Source organism: Lagopus leucura, unplaced genomic scaffold, assembly GCF_019238085.1.
Source record: "Lagopus leucura isolate 7727_CA_CO unplaced genomic scaffold, USGS_WTPT01 Super-Scaffold_100159, whole genome shotgun sequence".
Taxonomy (NCBI): Eukaryota; Metazoa; Chordata; class Aves; order Galliformes; family Phasianidae; genus Lagopus; species Lagopus leucura.
Window position 1 is genome coordinate 4,488,424 of NW_024962335.1, and position 17,379 is coordinate 4,505,802.

A 17,379-nucleotide genomic window follows, 5' to 3' on the forward strand; every position below is an offset into this window, starting at 1 on the left:
TCCAGACGCTTCACAAGCTACATTAACCTTCTTTGGACACACTCCAGGGCCTCAAAGTCTTGTAGGGAGGAGCCCAGAGCTCAGTACTCAAAGTAATCTCACCAGAGCTGAATACAGGGGGATGATCACCTCCTTGGTCCAGCTGGCAAAACTATTTCTGATAGAAGTCAGGATGCCACTGGCCTTCTTGGCCACCTGGACACATTGCTGGCTCATGTTCAAACAAGCGCCGCTCAACAACTTTAGGTTGTTTTCCTCCGCAGCTTTCCAGCCACTCTGCTCCAAGCCTGTAGGAGCATTGGCCTAGGTTGTTGTGACCAAAGTGTGGTATCCAGCAGTTGGTCTTGTTGAACTTGCAGGGCCTCAGCCCATCAATCTACAGATCTCTCTGTAGGGCCTTCCTACCCTCAGGCAAATCAACACTTCCTCTCAGTTTGACATCATCTGCAAACTTCCTGAGGATGGAGGTAGGCTCTTTCCAGTGGTATCTTGTGTCAGATCAAGAGACAACAGGCACAAAAGAACAGAGGAGGCTTTGTCTGAATATTAGAAAATCTTTTATTGCTGTGAGGATGTTAGCACTGGCATAGGTTTCCCAGAGGCTGTGCAGCCTCCCTCTTGGTTGGTGTTCAAAAACTACCTAGACATGGTCCTGAGAAACCTGTGAACAGGGGTTGGACAAGATGATCTCCAAAGGCCCCTTCCAACATGAACCATTCTGCGATTCTTTGAAAATATGGAAAATACCACATGTTGGAGAAAACAAAAAAGTAATGATTTTTGTCTCTTAGTAAGACTAGTAAGCAATCCTATCATAAAAAAATGTACATATTATGACCATAAATCAAACTTATGGACTTGGCCATCCAGTGGATTTCCTCATTAAATATAAGATTTTTGCGATATCTTTTTATCAACATTCCAATAATAGTGCCATTACTTGAAATTACTGAGAGTTTGTTACTTGCAAACTTTTCATGTTTAAATACAAAATTAATCAGTCATAAAAAAGTGTCATAAAAACAGCAAATTATTTAAAGAATTTTTTCTACATGACATAAGTGGCAGTAAGATTCATTGTGTGTTTTCTTCACATAGTTGGCATTGAATAGACTGGATCCTGTCCTTGCAACTGGATAGTGAAATAAAATGAAGAACATGTTGAAAGTGCAGCATTAAAACCACAAGCTCCTAATAACTATATCTAATAGAGGGTACTTTTTCTGGTGTGAGATAAATTCCTTTGGGGTTAATCAAAGCAAGATACAGACACTCAGAACTTTGAAATTTTATAGCCAAGTGAAAGACCAAGTGAACAGAAGTAGGAAGCTCAAAATTACATGTATTTAGTCTTCAATTCTTGAAAAATTGGCTAAATACATTGTAGCAAAACGTAGTACTCAGTGTAATTTTTTTCCCTATTAACATTAAACCTTTTATCTTGCGTTCAAAATGATGAAATAAAAATGTCAGGGATGCACATCAGCTATCACTGGAGTTATGGTGAGAAGAAATGCATATACATCATCTACACCTACAGGTACTTCTACATTTACACCTACGTATAGAATTACCACCTACTTTATGTCTTTTCTGAATATTCCTCTACATTTTTCACACAAAGCAGAGAGAATAATTCCATTAAGGAATGAGATATATATCAGTGATTTTTTTTTTTTTTTTTTTTTGTGTGTGTGTGTGTGTGTGTGTGTGTGATTTTAACATAGAAATGAAAACAGATAGCTTCAGGATTGCAAAGATCTTCACAATTTATACTGAAAAATATGGTACACAAAAATAGTTTTCTGCAAGATTTATCTGACTCTTGAGAAAATTCCATGTTTTACTAACTTATGTAGTCAATCTAGTTATTTTACACTAGCTCTGAATAACTTCATTTCCAATATTATCAGTTATCACAGACAGTAAAGTAGTGAAAAGATTTTTGCAGCTTCACACATAATTAAAAGCTTTTCTTCCAGTATCAAGGGTTACCAGTGCAAATGCCTGAAACAACAAGAAAAACTACTGGACACGGTATCATTAACCATAAGCACCCATTAAGACTTGTCACTGATTGCTACTTCTTTGTGAATGCGTCAAAGTTGCTTAGTTATACTAAAAAAAATATTTCTCCAACACTACTACTTCTACAGAAAATATATTTTGCTCTATGAGAAAAACTGTGATATGAAAATCTGTGATTATTCATTGGATTCAAACTCAGACAGAGGGATACAAACAAGCATTACACATATATGTATGTGCATTTCTTATTCTTTTTTACTTTTGAAATAAATTTGTGAAGTGCCTTGTTAAACAGCCCTGATGCTTTGTAAAACAATTGATAAGAAGTATTAATTTGGAGAATTTCTAAACTTGCACATATACACATGCACATAGGAAACATGCACATATGGTCAAGCGTATTTTGGGAAAAAAACACAAAAATGTTCTTCTCTGGGTGGATTTCATTGCAGGAAAATAGAGAATTCTGCTCTGTTCTCAGATATCCTACCGAAGCGGACAGATTGACAGTGAATACAACACACTGTTGCACACATTGTATAGAAATGCCCCTAAGAAACAGAGTTTAACCCCTTTACTTACATTCTAAGAGTAACAAAAAAAAATCCCTGAATAACTTAATAGTTAATTTTATCAACTATATGCTAACAGCAATAATGAACATATTCTGTAGTATGGGAAAAGTTTTATCATATTACATAGGTATTTCTGTTTCTCATGCTGGTAACATTTTTCTTTCTTCTCCACTAACTTAAATATTAAACTACTGAAGAACAGCATAAGGAAATAAAATAAGTAATATAAATCCAGAAACTATAAGATGAGACTTTAAGGGTGAAGTCATTGTTGACTTAAACAAATTTTAATTCTTCCAGTGCAAAGTAAGGAAGAAGCCAAACAGATGCTATATTCAACTAATTGAATGTAAATTGGTATGTAAATTAGTTGTAGCCCTCTAGTTCCTGAAAAGTTGCCAGGGCAGCCTTTTGTGTTGTGAAGGTTGTAATACAATGTGGTAGAAAAATGGAGCAAGGCACAGTATAAAGAAAGGAAAACCAGAAAGAGCCATTTTAGTAATTGGTGCCAAAAAAAATTAGAAAAACAGTATCACCATATCTGTCCTATCAATACACATATTTTTCACTCATTTTCTCACTGTACTCCTTAGATCTTATAAACTAGCAGAGCAACATTGATGGTGTTAGCCCTTTGTTCCATAACAAATTTCTAAAAGAATTTTTCTACTCAAAATTATGACTGAACGCAATTGAACTGGTTAAGAGTATATATGTCACAAAGTAAAGCCTTCTCTCTATTTCCCTGGAAACTACAATAGATACAAAGAGCACAATAACACTGTTTGACAGAGGAAGTTCTTGGCTACAAAACTTTATTTTTCAACATAGTCACCATTATTAGCTATGCATCTTCACATAAAAGAATGATTAGAGAGAAAAGCACTGAAACATCCACACATATTGTGGCATTATTATTATTATTATTATTATTATTATTACAGAATCATGTGAGTTGGAAGGAACTCTTAAAAGTCATCTGGTCTAACTCCCCTGTAATGAACACCGACACCTATAGCTAGATCATGCTGCTCAGAGCAGCATCCAGTCTGAACTCAGTTATAGAACTGCATGATACAAAAAGAAATAACTACATATGAGATAGTCTGCACTTGAGGACAGTGGATATGGGAAACAGACATGGCAAAAAAAACTCAAAGAAAAAGGTATAACTAGAGCTCTAATAGCTAAGAAAAGTTAAAGACTATACGTAGAATACTGAGTAATATTAATACTGTTGATTCAAATTAGAGGTAGACTAAGAACAGTTAACTCATGCTATTATTTCTTTTAATACTTTTACCAATATTTGAATTCATTTTAAATTTCATGCATGGAAGCAAATCTTACTTCTGTTTCCATAGCTATTTCCAGTTTCTTTACATTTCATCTCATTTAAAAATTATGCCACTGATTTTGCTAATCTGAGACTACTTCTCCATCTCTGAGGCCTGTCAGTGACAAAACAATCCTTCAGTGTGCATGCATGAGATTCTGTGTGAGGGGAAGAGGCATGAAATTACTTTCCTATTGTAGTTATAGCAACTACTACAAATGTCCCCTTGGATTATTTGACCTGACCTTCATGAATGTTGATTTGACTAAAGAGAAATACATACACAGGAGTTTTTGTATTGAAAGCTTTTGTCCCTGCAGATAATTTGGTTCTTGAATGAGCCATGGAGACAACTTTTTTAGCAGACTGATGTAACATCTTCTTTGGCAGAGGTATAAACCAGTGGCAGCTGCAGAACATTCAAATGCAGAAGGGCATAGCTAAGGCCTTCTGCAGTAGGTAATTTTATAGACTTTCATTTAACTTTTCTATAAAAAGAATACAATTCAGGGGCTTCTCAACGTATAAAAGACTAAGGTGAGCTAAGGTGAGCTTGTAATCTCTCAACAGCTATCAATTCATGGTTCATCAGTTGGAGAAGGCACCTTACAAATTTTCTCCCTGATAGAGCACCTGAGAAATACTGATGAGACTGAGTATGGGAAAGATATAAATCTCTTTTCTGTGCTTTAATGGTGTGTAGGTGGTGTTGACACCCTCTAAATTTCTCTGTTGTACCTACTCAAGGATATTCACAATTATATAAACTTTGCTTTGGGAATCTTCCCAGAAAGGATGTTTAACAGCTGAGTTCATCATCCGTAGACTTGTAGGAGATGCTTGACAGGATATTCATAGGACTTACAAATCAGTTTTTTGTATGTAACAAAGCTCAACATCACTGGCTGTACTTAGGTAATGATAGTCCAAACATCATTTGCAATTTTGTTTGTCTGAATGCAAAATGGCTTCACACAACAGATCAGATACAAACTTCCTTAACATTTTCTTAATTATTTGCGCTAGGTATGTCCTGCACAGCCTCAATGAAAATTGAGACTAGAACAGCAATGATCAGTTTCCTCAGAAGCTGTATGCTCAGATATCTGCATAATATGCAAATAATCAGGACACTTAGAGTAGCACTCATTTGTGCTTTTGTTGTAAGAAATACTCAAAAGCTGAGGAGACTAAGTGTTGCAACAGAAATGTGGCTTCACATTAGTGTCATTACTTTTTGTCCTTTTTATAGCAAAGATAAATGAACCATGACATTTTCTTGGAATCCTAATTGGCACTTCATTGGATCTTCAGAAATATCAAAAGAGAAGAACAGAGACAGCTAGTCTCCCGAAAAGGGGACAAATTAATATATGACTTCAAAAGAAAAGACAGAATATAGAGACAAAAGAAGACTGGATAGATGAGGAAGGAGCCACATGAGTCACTAAGGAGGTTGGGGTCAATAGCAAAAATGGAATTATATATGTCATCTTTTGTATAACATGACAGGCACGCTAGATATGGACTGCTGGCCTGATGTTTACAAAACCTTCTGTTAGCATGTGTTTGTCAGTATATTCAAGAAGATTTTACCCAGTCACTGATCCAGACTCTTTTGTTCCTGTTAGAGACACTCCTGTTTAGATCTTACATTCCAGTATCATTTAAAAGGAATCTATTCACTTGCATAGTGACAGCCTTCCTGAAAAGCCCACTAAATGGAGCTGAAAATAGATCCACTACAAAAACACATATCTCAACTACTTAAGTTGTACTAACATCAAATACAATAACTGTCATAAAAGTTCCTTATCAGAGGAACTTTTATATAAATGTAAATGCAGATAACCTCCCCCCCCCAAAAAAGAAGTAAAATAAGAAGTAAAATCAAATATTTTTTATACAGGAATAAATAATCCGAACTTCTGAAGTCATGGAGAATTAGGCTACCAGATGGCAAATTTATAAAACATTTGCGAGTTTTAATTAATTTACAATAATTAAGATGAGCTAAAATTAATCTTACCTATACACTTTGGGAAACTGATGAAGGCTGATTCTCAATTTAGATTTAAGGAGTCAGAACAAAAGGGCTAGATAAGGCATAAGCAACCTTTAAAAACTACTAAGCTTAAAAATGCTGATTGTTCTTATCTCCAAATCACATACCACTACTGATTGTACTTTTCCAAACGCTGATTTGAAGTAATCACTATCTCTGCACAACATTTAGGGGAAAAAAAAAAAAAAAAAAAAAAAAAAAGGATGTTGGTTTGAAAGAAAGCACTTTAAAAACACTTTGCATAATAGTTTTTCCTCTTGGTGACGCAAGAAATACATATGTGTTGTAAGCAGATAAACTAAAGCAGATATAAAGCTGTGTCGGCAACTCCAAATAACGTACTTAAAATGTTGACAATGGTGAATAATAGTAACTATATACTATACTAACAATTCTATATGTGAGTATTAAAAAAATATTTTTTTTTTTGAAATTTTCTTTCATTGTATGTAGATATTATACCATGGAAATGGACATAGACACTGAAAGATCAATCATAATAGTGATGGTAATATTACAAGAAATGAAACTCAAAAATAGCTTTATAAAATCAACATCAAGTGTAAATATTCAATGGAAATTTAGATATCAAGTGAAGGAAAGTGAAATATCATGTTCTTCACTCTATGATATCCATAAACTCATAATCAATTGCAATCAGAAATCTAGTATGTAAAAAAAATAATAAAAGTGGTGAATTTGACTCCAAGGCATATTTTTGGAAGCAAGTTTCTCTTCAAAACTGGACCATGAAACAATCCATGTTTGAAATTATACCAGGCACCCTCCTCTGCTACAGGTTCCTTCATGGTTTACCTTCTTTTTGGAGCCTACTAAGATAAACATAGATATAATTCAGGCTTTGTTGCCAACTTAGTGCATTTCTTTTCTCCTACAAATGTATTTGTCTACATCTTTTGGGAGAGGAAGTAGTGCCAAAACCCAATAAAATCATTTCCTAGTTCTGCACATAAAAAGTGTTAGAACAGATGTTAGCTCCTGATTTTGACTTAAGAATTGACTCACCAGAAGTTCTTTCACAAGCAACTCAAGCTGTACATTTTAATATGAAGTATACACTTTCACCATATTTGTATCCCTCTGTGTGTTACATGCATTTCTAATGAGATTTTAAATGGGATTGATATATGTAGATTACTGATGCAGAACATACAATAAAATCAACACTTGGGCTTTTGTCTTTCCTGAGCCTGGTATGTTTGTACTTAAGAAGATGAAGTAGTTTTCTACTCAAATATAATTAAAAAAAAAATAAATTGTTGTAACTAAGATATCTAGTCATTGACAGTGCCATATATGATAATTTTTTTTTTTTTCATGGTATGAGTATTCTCTATGAACACCTGAATTTTTCTGACTCATACACACACAAACAGAATCTATTTGAAATTATTCATAATGAATGCTGTCAACGCCATTCAAGTGTTGGATCCTGCACTTTGGCCACAACCCCAAGAAACACTACAGAATTTGGGCAGAGTTGCTAGGAGACTGTGTGGGAGTGTTGGTCGACACTCAGCTGACCATGAGCTAGCAGTGTGCCCAGGTAGCCAAGAAGGTCAGTGGCATCCTGGCTTGTATCAGCAATAGTGCAGCCAGCAGGAGCAAGGAGGTAACTAGCCCTCTGTACTCAGCACTGGTGAGGCTTGCTTCTGATCTTCATTTCTCAGACAGACATCACTCTGTCTAAAAATTACATTTTCCTCAAGGATGCAGAAGTGAATTGCAATTGTTACATGTATACATATAGATTACAGAGATCTTCTTAAGATTCCTTGCAACATTAATACTGATTTATTTATTTTTAATGAAGTAAATTAACCTTCATGAAGTTAACAATTCATAACTGATCTGTCTGTTCTCAATTTCACTCTGTACTACTTAAATTCTATCACATTCTATTATTCTTCTAAGCAAAAAGTATTCAGCTTTCAAAGTAAACTTTGCTTTATAAATGCTCAGTCTTAACCTTCACCTCAAACACAATGAAGGAAAGAAGTGGAGAATGAATAACTTCTGGGGAGTATCTTGGTGTGTCATGACCCTAGTCAGATGCTCTTGTTTTGACCAGAAAATTAACTCTCTTAAATTCTTTACTACATTCTACTTACTAGCAATAAAAGTGTTGAGTACTGTTTCATCAGGTTTTGCAAATTATTTTTTTCTTAGTTTGTTAATGTTTCCATACTAGAAAAATTGGTGGTGAGAATCCTCATTGTTATTATTAGTATCTTTACAGAAAAATGTATTATACTGAAAATTTGTCTTTTTGTTTTGTTACAACATCCCCCAATATATCACAAATGATAGCATTTTTAATAAATTCCAATATGATATGCTTATTAAAATGTTTTTCATTGATTTAAAGTGTGAAATTATAATTCTCACTGTTTGTAAAAGATAGTATAAGCATTTAAATTTTGTAAGAAATTAACTGTACTCATTGCATTATGCATATCATTTTCTGGTTCTTATTATCTTATAGAAGACATTGTTATTACTATTTCCACAAAAATATGCTTATAGAAGTTAATAAGAAATGTACTTTGTGAAATAATGGAAACATCATAATCTGCAAGGGCTGCTCCAAAAGTAATTCCTCCTACTTTATTATGTTAGCCCATGGCATCAGAGGCAGATGGTGGCATGGAAGTAGAGGTTGAACCTTCCTGCTAATATCCCATTACATTTTATTGCTGTGTGATGAATGACAGCAGAGGGGCAGTCTGACAATTTGACATCTAACAAGGAAGAGTATATGAAGAAAAGGTGTAGCTGAATTCCTCCATGAGGAAAAAATTACATCCATTGGCATTCATCAATGCTTGCTTAATATTTATGGTGTCCAATCTGTGAAACTGAGCATAGTGAGACAATGGGTGGTGTGTTTCACCTATGGTGACAGTGATGTGAAATACAGCCATGTTCCAGACTGCCACGCGCATGTCATACCATGAAATGAAGAGTGTCTCAATTAGCTCCTTTGCACAAATTAGTGAACTATGACAAGGGAAGTGTGTATGGAACTGAATATCAGCTTCAGTGCACTGGAAACAATGTTGTTAATATTGGAATATCACAAAGTTTGTTCCTGGTGGGTCCCACAAATTCTTGCACAGTCAAAGAAAGATCACTATATGCAAGTTTTTCAGTACTGATTGACAAATAAGTGATAAATGATGCGGCTGAAGGTGACAGTTTCTTGAATCATTACTAGTGATAAGATGTTGTGGTACCACTACAAGATGAAGTCAAAATAGCAGTCCGTAAAGTGATGATATGTGAATTCCCCATTGAATAAAAAGTTCAAGACACAGCCCTCAGTGGGTAAAGTGATGTGCCCTTGGTGATCCTTATGGATTTCCTGGAACCCAGAACAAGCTTGAACTTCCAAAGTCAGACCAGAGAAGAAGACAACCTTTCTATTGCAACACAGGAATACTAGGTTCCATACCAGTTTGAAGACTGTGAAGCTGAACTTGGCTGAACTGTCGAGCACACACAACATATAGTTCAGGTTTGTTACCTTCTGACCTCCATTCATTTGGACTGATGAAAGAGGAACTGCGGGGACAATATTTTCTTAGTAATGACACAATCATAGCAGTTGTGAAACAGTGGATCTACTACACTTGTGCAGATTTTTACAAGTGCAGCATTCAGGTTCTTGTTCATTGCTGATAAAAATGCATAACTAATGGTGGTGACTATGTTGAAAAATATTGTTTTGCAGTTCAGAATTTTCTCTGTCAGACAGTGTTATTGTGCTCTTTGTATCTACTGTAGTATCCAGGGAAATAAATAGGAGGCATTACTTTCAGTGTGACATACATACTGTTGACTAGTTCAATTGCACTTAGTACTACTTTTGAATAGGTAAGAATTTAAGCCGTTTTACTGCGCTGTTATTTTTCAAACAAAACTTTCCTAGTATGTTAATTTCTATAATGATTTTCTCCCTATTCAAAACAATCTAGAAAACCTCTCCAATGACTTAATTATCAGCACAAGTTTTGTACTAAATACACTCTTCCAACATTTTATTCTATCTTAGATACAGCTCTGTTGGGAAGATCTGTAAGATTTGATCTACAATATTGTGTTCCTCTTTATTCCTGTGCCTTGAGACCAGCAAATTAGAAATGATTACTAAAATCAAGACTTGTAATTAGACAGCATAACATCTAGTATACTCCTTTTGTCAGCTTGCCAGAAAGAGAATTTCAGTAAATGATACATTACACCATGAAAAAAATCTTTCCAACAAGACTGTTAATGATGATAAATAAAGAACTTGTACGAAACCAAGCAATTAATCCTTTGGAAGATTTCCACTGAAGTTGCCATTAAGGTATAAAGAACTGGAAATACATAAACAAATCCTTTGTGAATATTTCACTTTTGGTTAGTGCATTTTCTTGAAAATTCACCTGTAGTTAACTTCTTTGTTATATACAATGAATAAGATGCTGATTTCATTTTAATAAGGGGAAAAACAACAATCATTCATAGTGGTGACAATAATTAAAATATTTTTAAAATACTCTGAGATATTCTGTTTTCTTTTGGCATAATAGATATTGATTTATTTATTTATGAAGCCACAGCAATTTTTTTTTGTTATTTATTTATTTATTTATTTTTGTTTCTGCTACAAAAGACAGAAGGGATTGCAATATTGTGTCATTAATAATGCATTGGAAATAAAGAGGAATTGTAAGCAAAAATGTCTGCTGCATGTTGTAAGAAATACAAAATGTCAAAAGGTTATGGAAGAAATCCTCCCAGTAAACACTATTTCAAGTTACAATCTTGAAAAGCAGTTTCTCAGTATGCAGGCAGCTAGGTAGATCAGTGTCTCAGTACAACAGAGAATGTTTTTGTTTTTGTGTTTGTATTCATAGGTCTCCTAAATTATTCCCTGTTTGTATTATGGGCTGTATCTAGAAGCATTAAAAAGAGTGATAGCTTGGCTTTTTTTTCACAGAAACATAGAATGGCCTGAGTTGAAAAGGACCACAATGATCATCCAGCTTCAACACCCCCACCACAGGCAGGGCTGCCAATCACTAGATCAGGCTTCCCAGAGTCACATCCAGCCTGCCCTTGAATGCATCCAGGGATGGGGCATCCACAACCTCCTTGGGAAACCTGTTCCAGTGCTTCACCACCCTCTGTGTGAAAAACTTCCTCCTAGTATCTAATCTAAATCTTCCCTGTCTCAGTCTAAAACCATTTCCCCTTATCCCTGTGCAGCCTTGTAAACAGCTGTTGCCCCTGCTGTTTATATGCTCCCTTCAAATACTGGAAGGCTGCAATGAGGTCTCACTGGAGCCTTCTCTTTTCCAAGCTAAACAAGCCTGCTTCCTTCAACCTTTCTTCACAGGAGAGGTGCTCCAACCTTCTGATCATTTTAGTAGCCCTCCTCTGGACTCTTTGCAAGAGCTCTGCATCTTTCTTGTACTGGGGGCCCCAGGCTTGGAAGCAGTACTCCAGATGGAGCCTCACAAGAGCAGAGTAGAGGGGGACAGCCACCTCCCTCTCCCTGCTGCCACTCCTCTTTTAATGCAGCGCAGGATACAGTTGACCTTCTGGGCTGCAAGCGCATACTGCTGGCTCATGTTCAGCTTCTCATCTACCAGGACCAGTCCTTCTCCCCAGGGCTGCTCCCAATGGGTTATTCACCCGGTCTATATAAACACCTGGGATTGCCCCTACCTAAGCGCAACACCTTTTAACTTGGTAAAAGTGAAGCAGTTTAGATTTTTGATTGCAAAGCAGTTGTTCATTTTTTGCCATAGGATAAAAATTGATCAGTGATTTAGTGATATTAAAGTAAAACGATCTTCATTTTTTGGCAGTATCACATTTCATATCTAACTAAAAATAATGCCGTATCACAGTAGAGTTGTAACAGAAACTACCGTGTAAATACTTAGAAGAGTTCACTGGTCCTGGAACCTCACTAGAGATCGGAAGAGTAGAATCAGAGCATTAATTCCATATCATTCAGAAATAATTCAATAGCAGAACTTAAAAATTTACTTAGAACACAGAATAACAAAATCTTTGAGGTTGGAAAGTCATAGGTCATAGGTCATCTAGTGTGGGCCTTCAAGACAACATTCAGAATAGAGGCTGAAAAACAAGTTTAACAGAGTGTAGAAGAGAACACTGAGAACAAAGACTGTCTTCAGGAGACAAGAGCAGAAGTCAAGTGGGGCACATAATCTCTCTGTGATGATAGCCCAGGCTGGAGAAGAAGACTGTGAATAGAAGCAACTTGTGGTTCACATTTGATGAGCATTTTTATGGGCAGTTAGTGTCCAGAGGTGAAGGAGACTCGTTAAGTGTTCTGTTGATATGTTGGAGAGGATGGAAAGTTACAAGAGGGAACTTGGAAATGTATATAAGTGATGTCAGAACCTGCAATAAGGGATTTGAATCGTTCACACATCTGAGTCTGTGCCTTCAGGTGCTGCAATCTAGTCTAACTCCTTTTCAAAGTCACCTAAAGACTGTTGTCCAAGGCCTTATGTAGATAGCTTTGATGATGGAGACTCAGTAACCTCTTAGGTGACCTATTCTAGAGCTCAGTCACACTCATAGTAAAAATGTACTAAAAAAGCCCCAAACAAATAAAATAGCTTACTGATTTTCAGGTTGAACTTCCTTTCCCTTTGATACCCAATATCTCTTCTATTTTCACTGTACACCTCTGGAAGGAGCCTGGTCTGTCCTAAATGCTCACTTCCCTCAGGTATTTATATATTTAAGTTACTTTAAAACTTATGTTACTTTGCTATACATCTTTCTTTAGCAATGGACAACTTCTTAATTTCTCTGTTCCTTTTTTTTTTTTTTTTGTGTGTGTGTGTGTGTGTGTGTTAAATGGAGGCAGTGAAACCACACTGTGGGGACAAATTTATATATCTGAAGCTGTATCTGCATATAAGATTAACAGATTAAAAAGAGCCAAAGCAAAACAGATAACTGATCAGGTTTCACACTATATACCTACAAGTACAAAATCTGAACATCTGTGATGTGTGCTGTGAAATAAATACACCATGCTGAGTCAGTGAGAGAGTGAGGTAAAGAATATGTTTACTCTGACTCTATTCTCAATAAGTCAGGATTATTCATATGAGGACACTGAAGGATGTTGTATATGCTTACCAGACAATCTTTCCATGTCCTATTCAAAAGAGAAATCCAGAAAGCTGTGGCTGCCATGGGAAATTGAGGTTATAGAAAATCAGGTGTTAAAAAGTAAGCACATAAAAATATCTAGTACTCATCATACATATATATAGGACATTATATTTCAAACATAATTTTAATATCTGGAAGTAATCTTCGTATTACACTAGCAGAATTATTTGGGATATTTTCTATTGCAGAATAGTGGCTGATAGTACATAGGTTAAGTGACAAATGTATTCTTCCTAGATAGGTTTCACAGCTGAGCAAAAAAGTGCAGTCTGAAAATCTTTAGTTTCAATGGGAATTGATTTAGAGAGTCTATTTTTCAAGTTTTTGCTGTATCTCAGAGATAATTGGTCATCTTGGACTGTTGTGATGAATTCTGTGTTTGAGTCTCAGAAAAGAAACACACAGACAATTGTTTTCATATATCAAAAGTAACCTAAAGGGACTGATTCATTTTGACAAGGATGATCTGCTGGGGATTGCAACAGAAATCCAATCTACTAGGGAGAAATAAGGAACGTGATGTATATTCTAGGCCACATGTCACAACATCTATTACTTAGAATAAAACAAAGGAAAAATTATAATGTGTGTGTTACACATCCTCAGCCAGTATTAAAAATCTGAAAGTGATGCTTTGCTTCCTCTACATTACTTTCCATTTTCCATTCCAATACACTTTTCAAGATATTCCAAATGCTTTATGCTTAATATTCTCTTCTTGGAATGCAGGGTTGAAGGCCATGACTTTGGCTGAATTTTCCTTCACTTTGTTTCTCATTCCATGACATTCTGGCCTGGCAGTTTTTAAACTATGGCAGAGTTGATGTTACAGATACCCTACACATTACTCAACAGTAACTTATTTTTCAGAGACTTTTTGTTTTTAAACCACCTGTTCGTTGGTCTGTGTATACACATTAGAATGTGTTGTATATGTATGATTAAAGAATATGTTTTAATTTTGTAGGCACTGGTGTGAAAAGGAAACTAAATAACATAATAGACATGAAAATAATTTATTTTTTCTTTTAAGAATATTAATGTTATTCCTGGGACACCTATATTCTGAGCAGGTGTTAAAACAAAATATGCATTATGTTGTTGTACTAATAAAGAACCTCTACTTCGAAATAATTATGTCCAGGCAACAGCCAGGACTCATAGGACACAGCTCAGTAACATATTTTTCTGCTAAACCAGTATGAAGGCAAAAAACACATATTTCACCATCAAAAGAATTCAGAAGTTGATTGGTATCTTGCTCAAGTACATTTTTGAGAGCTGTATTTAACAGAGGAAGCCAGAAAAGATTAATTTTCTGGTGCACTTTCACATTGTCCATAATTTATAATTATTCCTTTTGCTTCACTGGCAACGACGTTCTCAGTACTACAACTGTGTAGGTAACAGGGACCCCAGAGCACAGTAGTTGTATAAATTTTACTGGTGAACAGTATGTGGAATATAAATGTATCATGGTTTCAGTCAAGAGAGTGAATAGAACACTGATGTTTTGTTATTGCTGAGTCATGGGTGCATGCCTGGGGTGGCCATGTCTTTTGGTAGGGGAGGTCCACTGACATCACAGTGCAGCAGCACTGTGGAAGCACACTGGGAAGGCAGAACAAGGACAACTGGCCAGGATGATGAAAGATATCATTCCGTAATACCTGACGTCATGAAGAAGGCTATAAGGCTGTGGGGAGCAGGGAAGGCATCTGCTCAGGACTTGGCTGGGCTTTGGTTAAGGAATGGCGAGGTTTTGCACTGTTAGCTGTGCATTCTTTGACAGGTAGTGATGAGTTGCATTGTGGAGAAATATATATATATATAGATACATGTACACGCACATATATGTACACATATCATTATAATTGCTTGTTTGTATGTTTCTATTTTCCTTTTCTGTCTTAGTAAATAGTTTTTTATATCAACCCACAAGTTCTGTTTTGTTTCTGAGTCTCTCCCTTAGTGATGGGTGGAGTGAGCAAATGACTGCGTTGTTCTGGTGAACTAAATAACAAAATGGAAAAGTGATCTGATCTGATGGACTGCTAGAGAGAGTGGAGGACAAAATTATGGCTAAAGAACATGGTCAGCTTTCAGCCATTCTGGAATTAGGGAGACAATGGATATAAATAACATATAAATACATTCCGAAGAAAGTAAAACATATTTTCTTCCCTGAAAAGAAGGAGAAAGGAGAAAGTGACATTAACTGAAAACAGACACGTTGTGTGAGATGACTACTTTTTTAGAAATATATGCATTTTGATTGTCTTTGCGGAGCCTATTAACCCTAGACCAGATAACTTAGTTAATATTAAATTTAACATGTTCTGTCCCAAGTATTTGAGAAGATTTGTTTGAAATAATATTAAAATATTATACTATTATAATTAAAGTATAATATTTAATATTAATAATATCAAAAGTTATTAAATATTCATGTTTAAATATATGTTCTACTATGAACTGTAGCCTATACTGTTCCTCATAAGGTTAGGAATTATCATGAAGCAGCAATTACAGAGCTCTCAGTATAGTATATTTTATTAAAAGCAATGCATTTTTTTTAAATATAAAAAGTTCTGTGTGTATGTTGGAGAAGAAAATATGATGAATTTATGAAGTGAGTAAAATGCTTAATTGAACTGTGCAAAGGAATGAGAATTTGGGAATGTAATGGTTCTTAGACTGAACCCCTTTTATTTTTCTTTCAAATAATTTGAATAATTACAAATCATTTTTATTCTAAAGAAAATGCACACATTGCAAACAAGCTGTTTGCTAATTAAACAGTACTTCACACTTGTGGATGTTAGTTCACTTCAAGAATTACTTTGTAAAAACTCAAAATTTAGATATAAGCATGACTTTCAGATTAGTCAGATAATGTGAAAACTAGGGAATAAATAATCACTAAGCATGGATACATAGTGGAGTTATCTATTCTGTAATATTGCTAAGGAGTAACCCACACTTTTCCATTTTTAATGAATTGATAGATAATATAAAAAAAATGTATTACTAAGCTTTGAGCTCATTTCACAAACACTATGCTGAATTTACTTTAAACATGGAACATTAAACACAGAGAAACAGTTATTAAAGGTTTTCTTACATACCTTGGAAGATTATTCTGAGCTCTAAATCCTTGTATGATGTTAGTTCATGTAGAAGAACAAATACTAATTAACAACCTGAACTGTAAACATTCTTACATCTTCCTTTCATTACATTCATAAAAAAAAAGTAGGACATTTGTTGAAAATATCTATTCCCAGCATGTGTGCAAGTTTCTACTAAGCAGTAGTAGTAATTTATAGACATCCATAATGTAGTACCTTGACTACAGAAACTTTTAACTCTTAACTTTTCTTTACTCTAAATTAATTTTAATTGTAGAACTTATTTGAACACTCATACACTGAATTAAATTCGACCTTATTTATGAAGATATAATAATCTCAAGTAAACCTTCTTTTGCCCTTTTCCATTGTATAGTACTAACATCTTACTTTTGCTGGCTTCTAAACTTGGACGACTTTAAAGATTTTTCTCTTTTTTAAATGATTATTTCATTTAAAATTTTATTATGTTAAAATATTAAATTGTGTTCTATATTAAAACTGGTTGCATCCAAAACCTTAAAGAATGTCCTCCTTTCATGTGGAAACAAAATAAGAAAACAAGAGTGCTCTAAATTGTAAGCTAGTGGAGTGTAAAAAATGTATTTTCTAAATCTGTTTGAGTTGATAGAAATCTAATAATCAGAAGTCTCTGGTTTTGCACAACTGAAGATGTACAAACTATTTGCTGTGCATTCTAAAAGCTTAAGAATCAGACTTCACTTATGCAGGTCTTGGATATATGATAATGCCATTTGAAAACAAGAGTGCTTCAGCATGCCTGATACCAGCATTATTCTTTTCTATATCTGCTCCATGTGTTACCCCATGGGCTGCAGGAGACAGCCTTCTCCTCCATGGGCCTCCCCTGAGCTGCAAGGAAATTCTGCTCAGCACCTGGAACACCTCCTGCCCTCCTACTGCATTGACCTTGGAATCTGCCAGTTTGTGTCTCTCACATTTTCTCATTTTTCTCTCCTGGATGTTGTTGAGCAGCATTTATTTCCT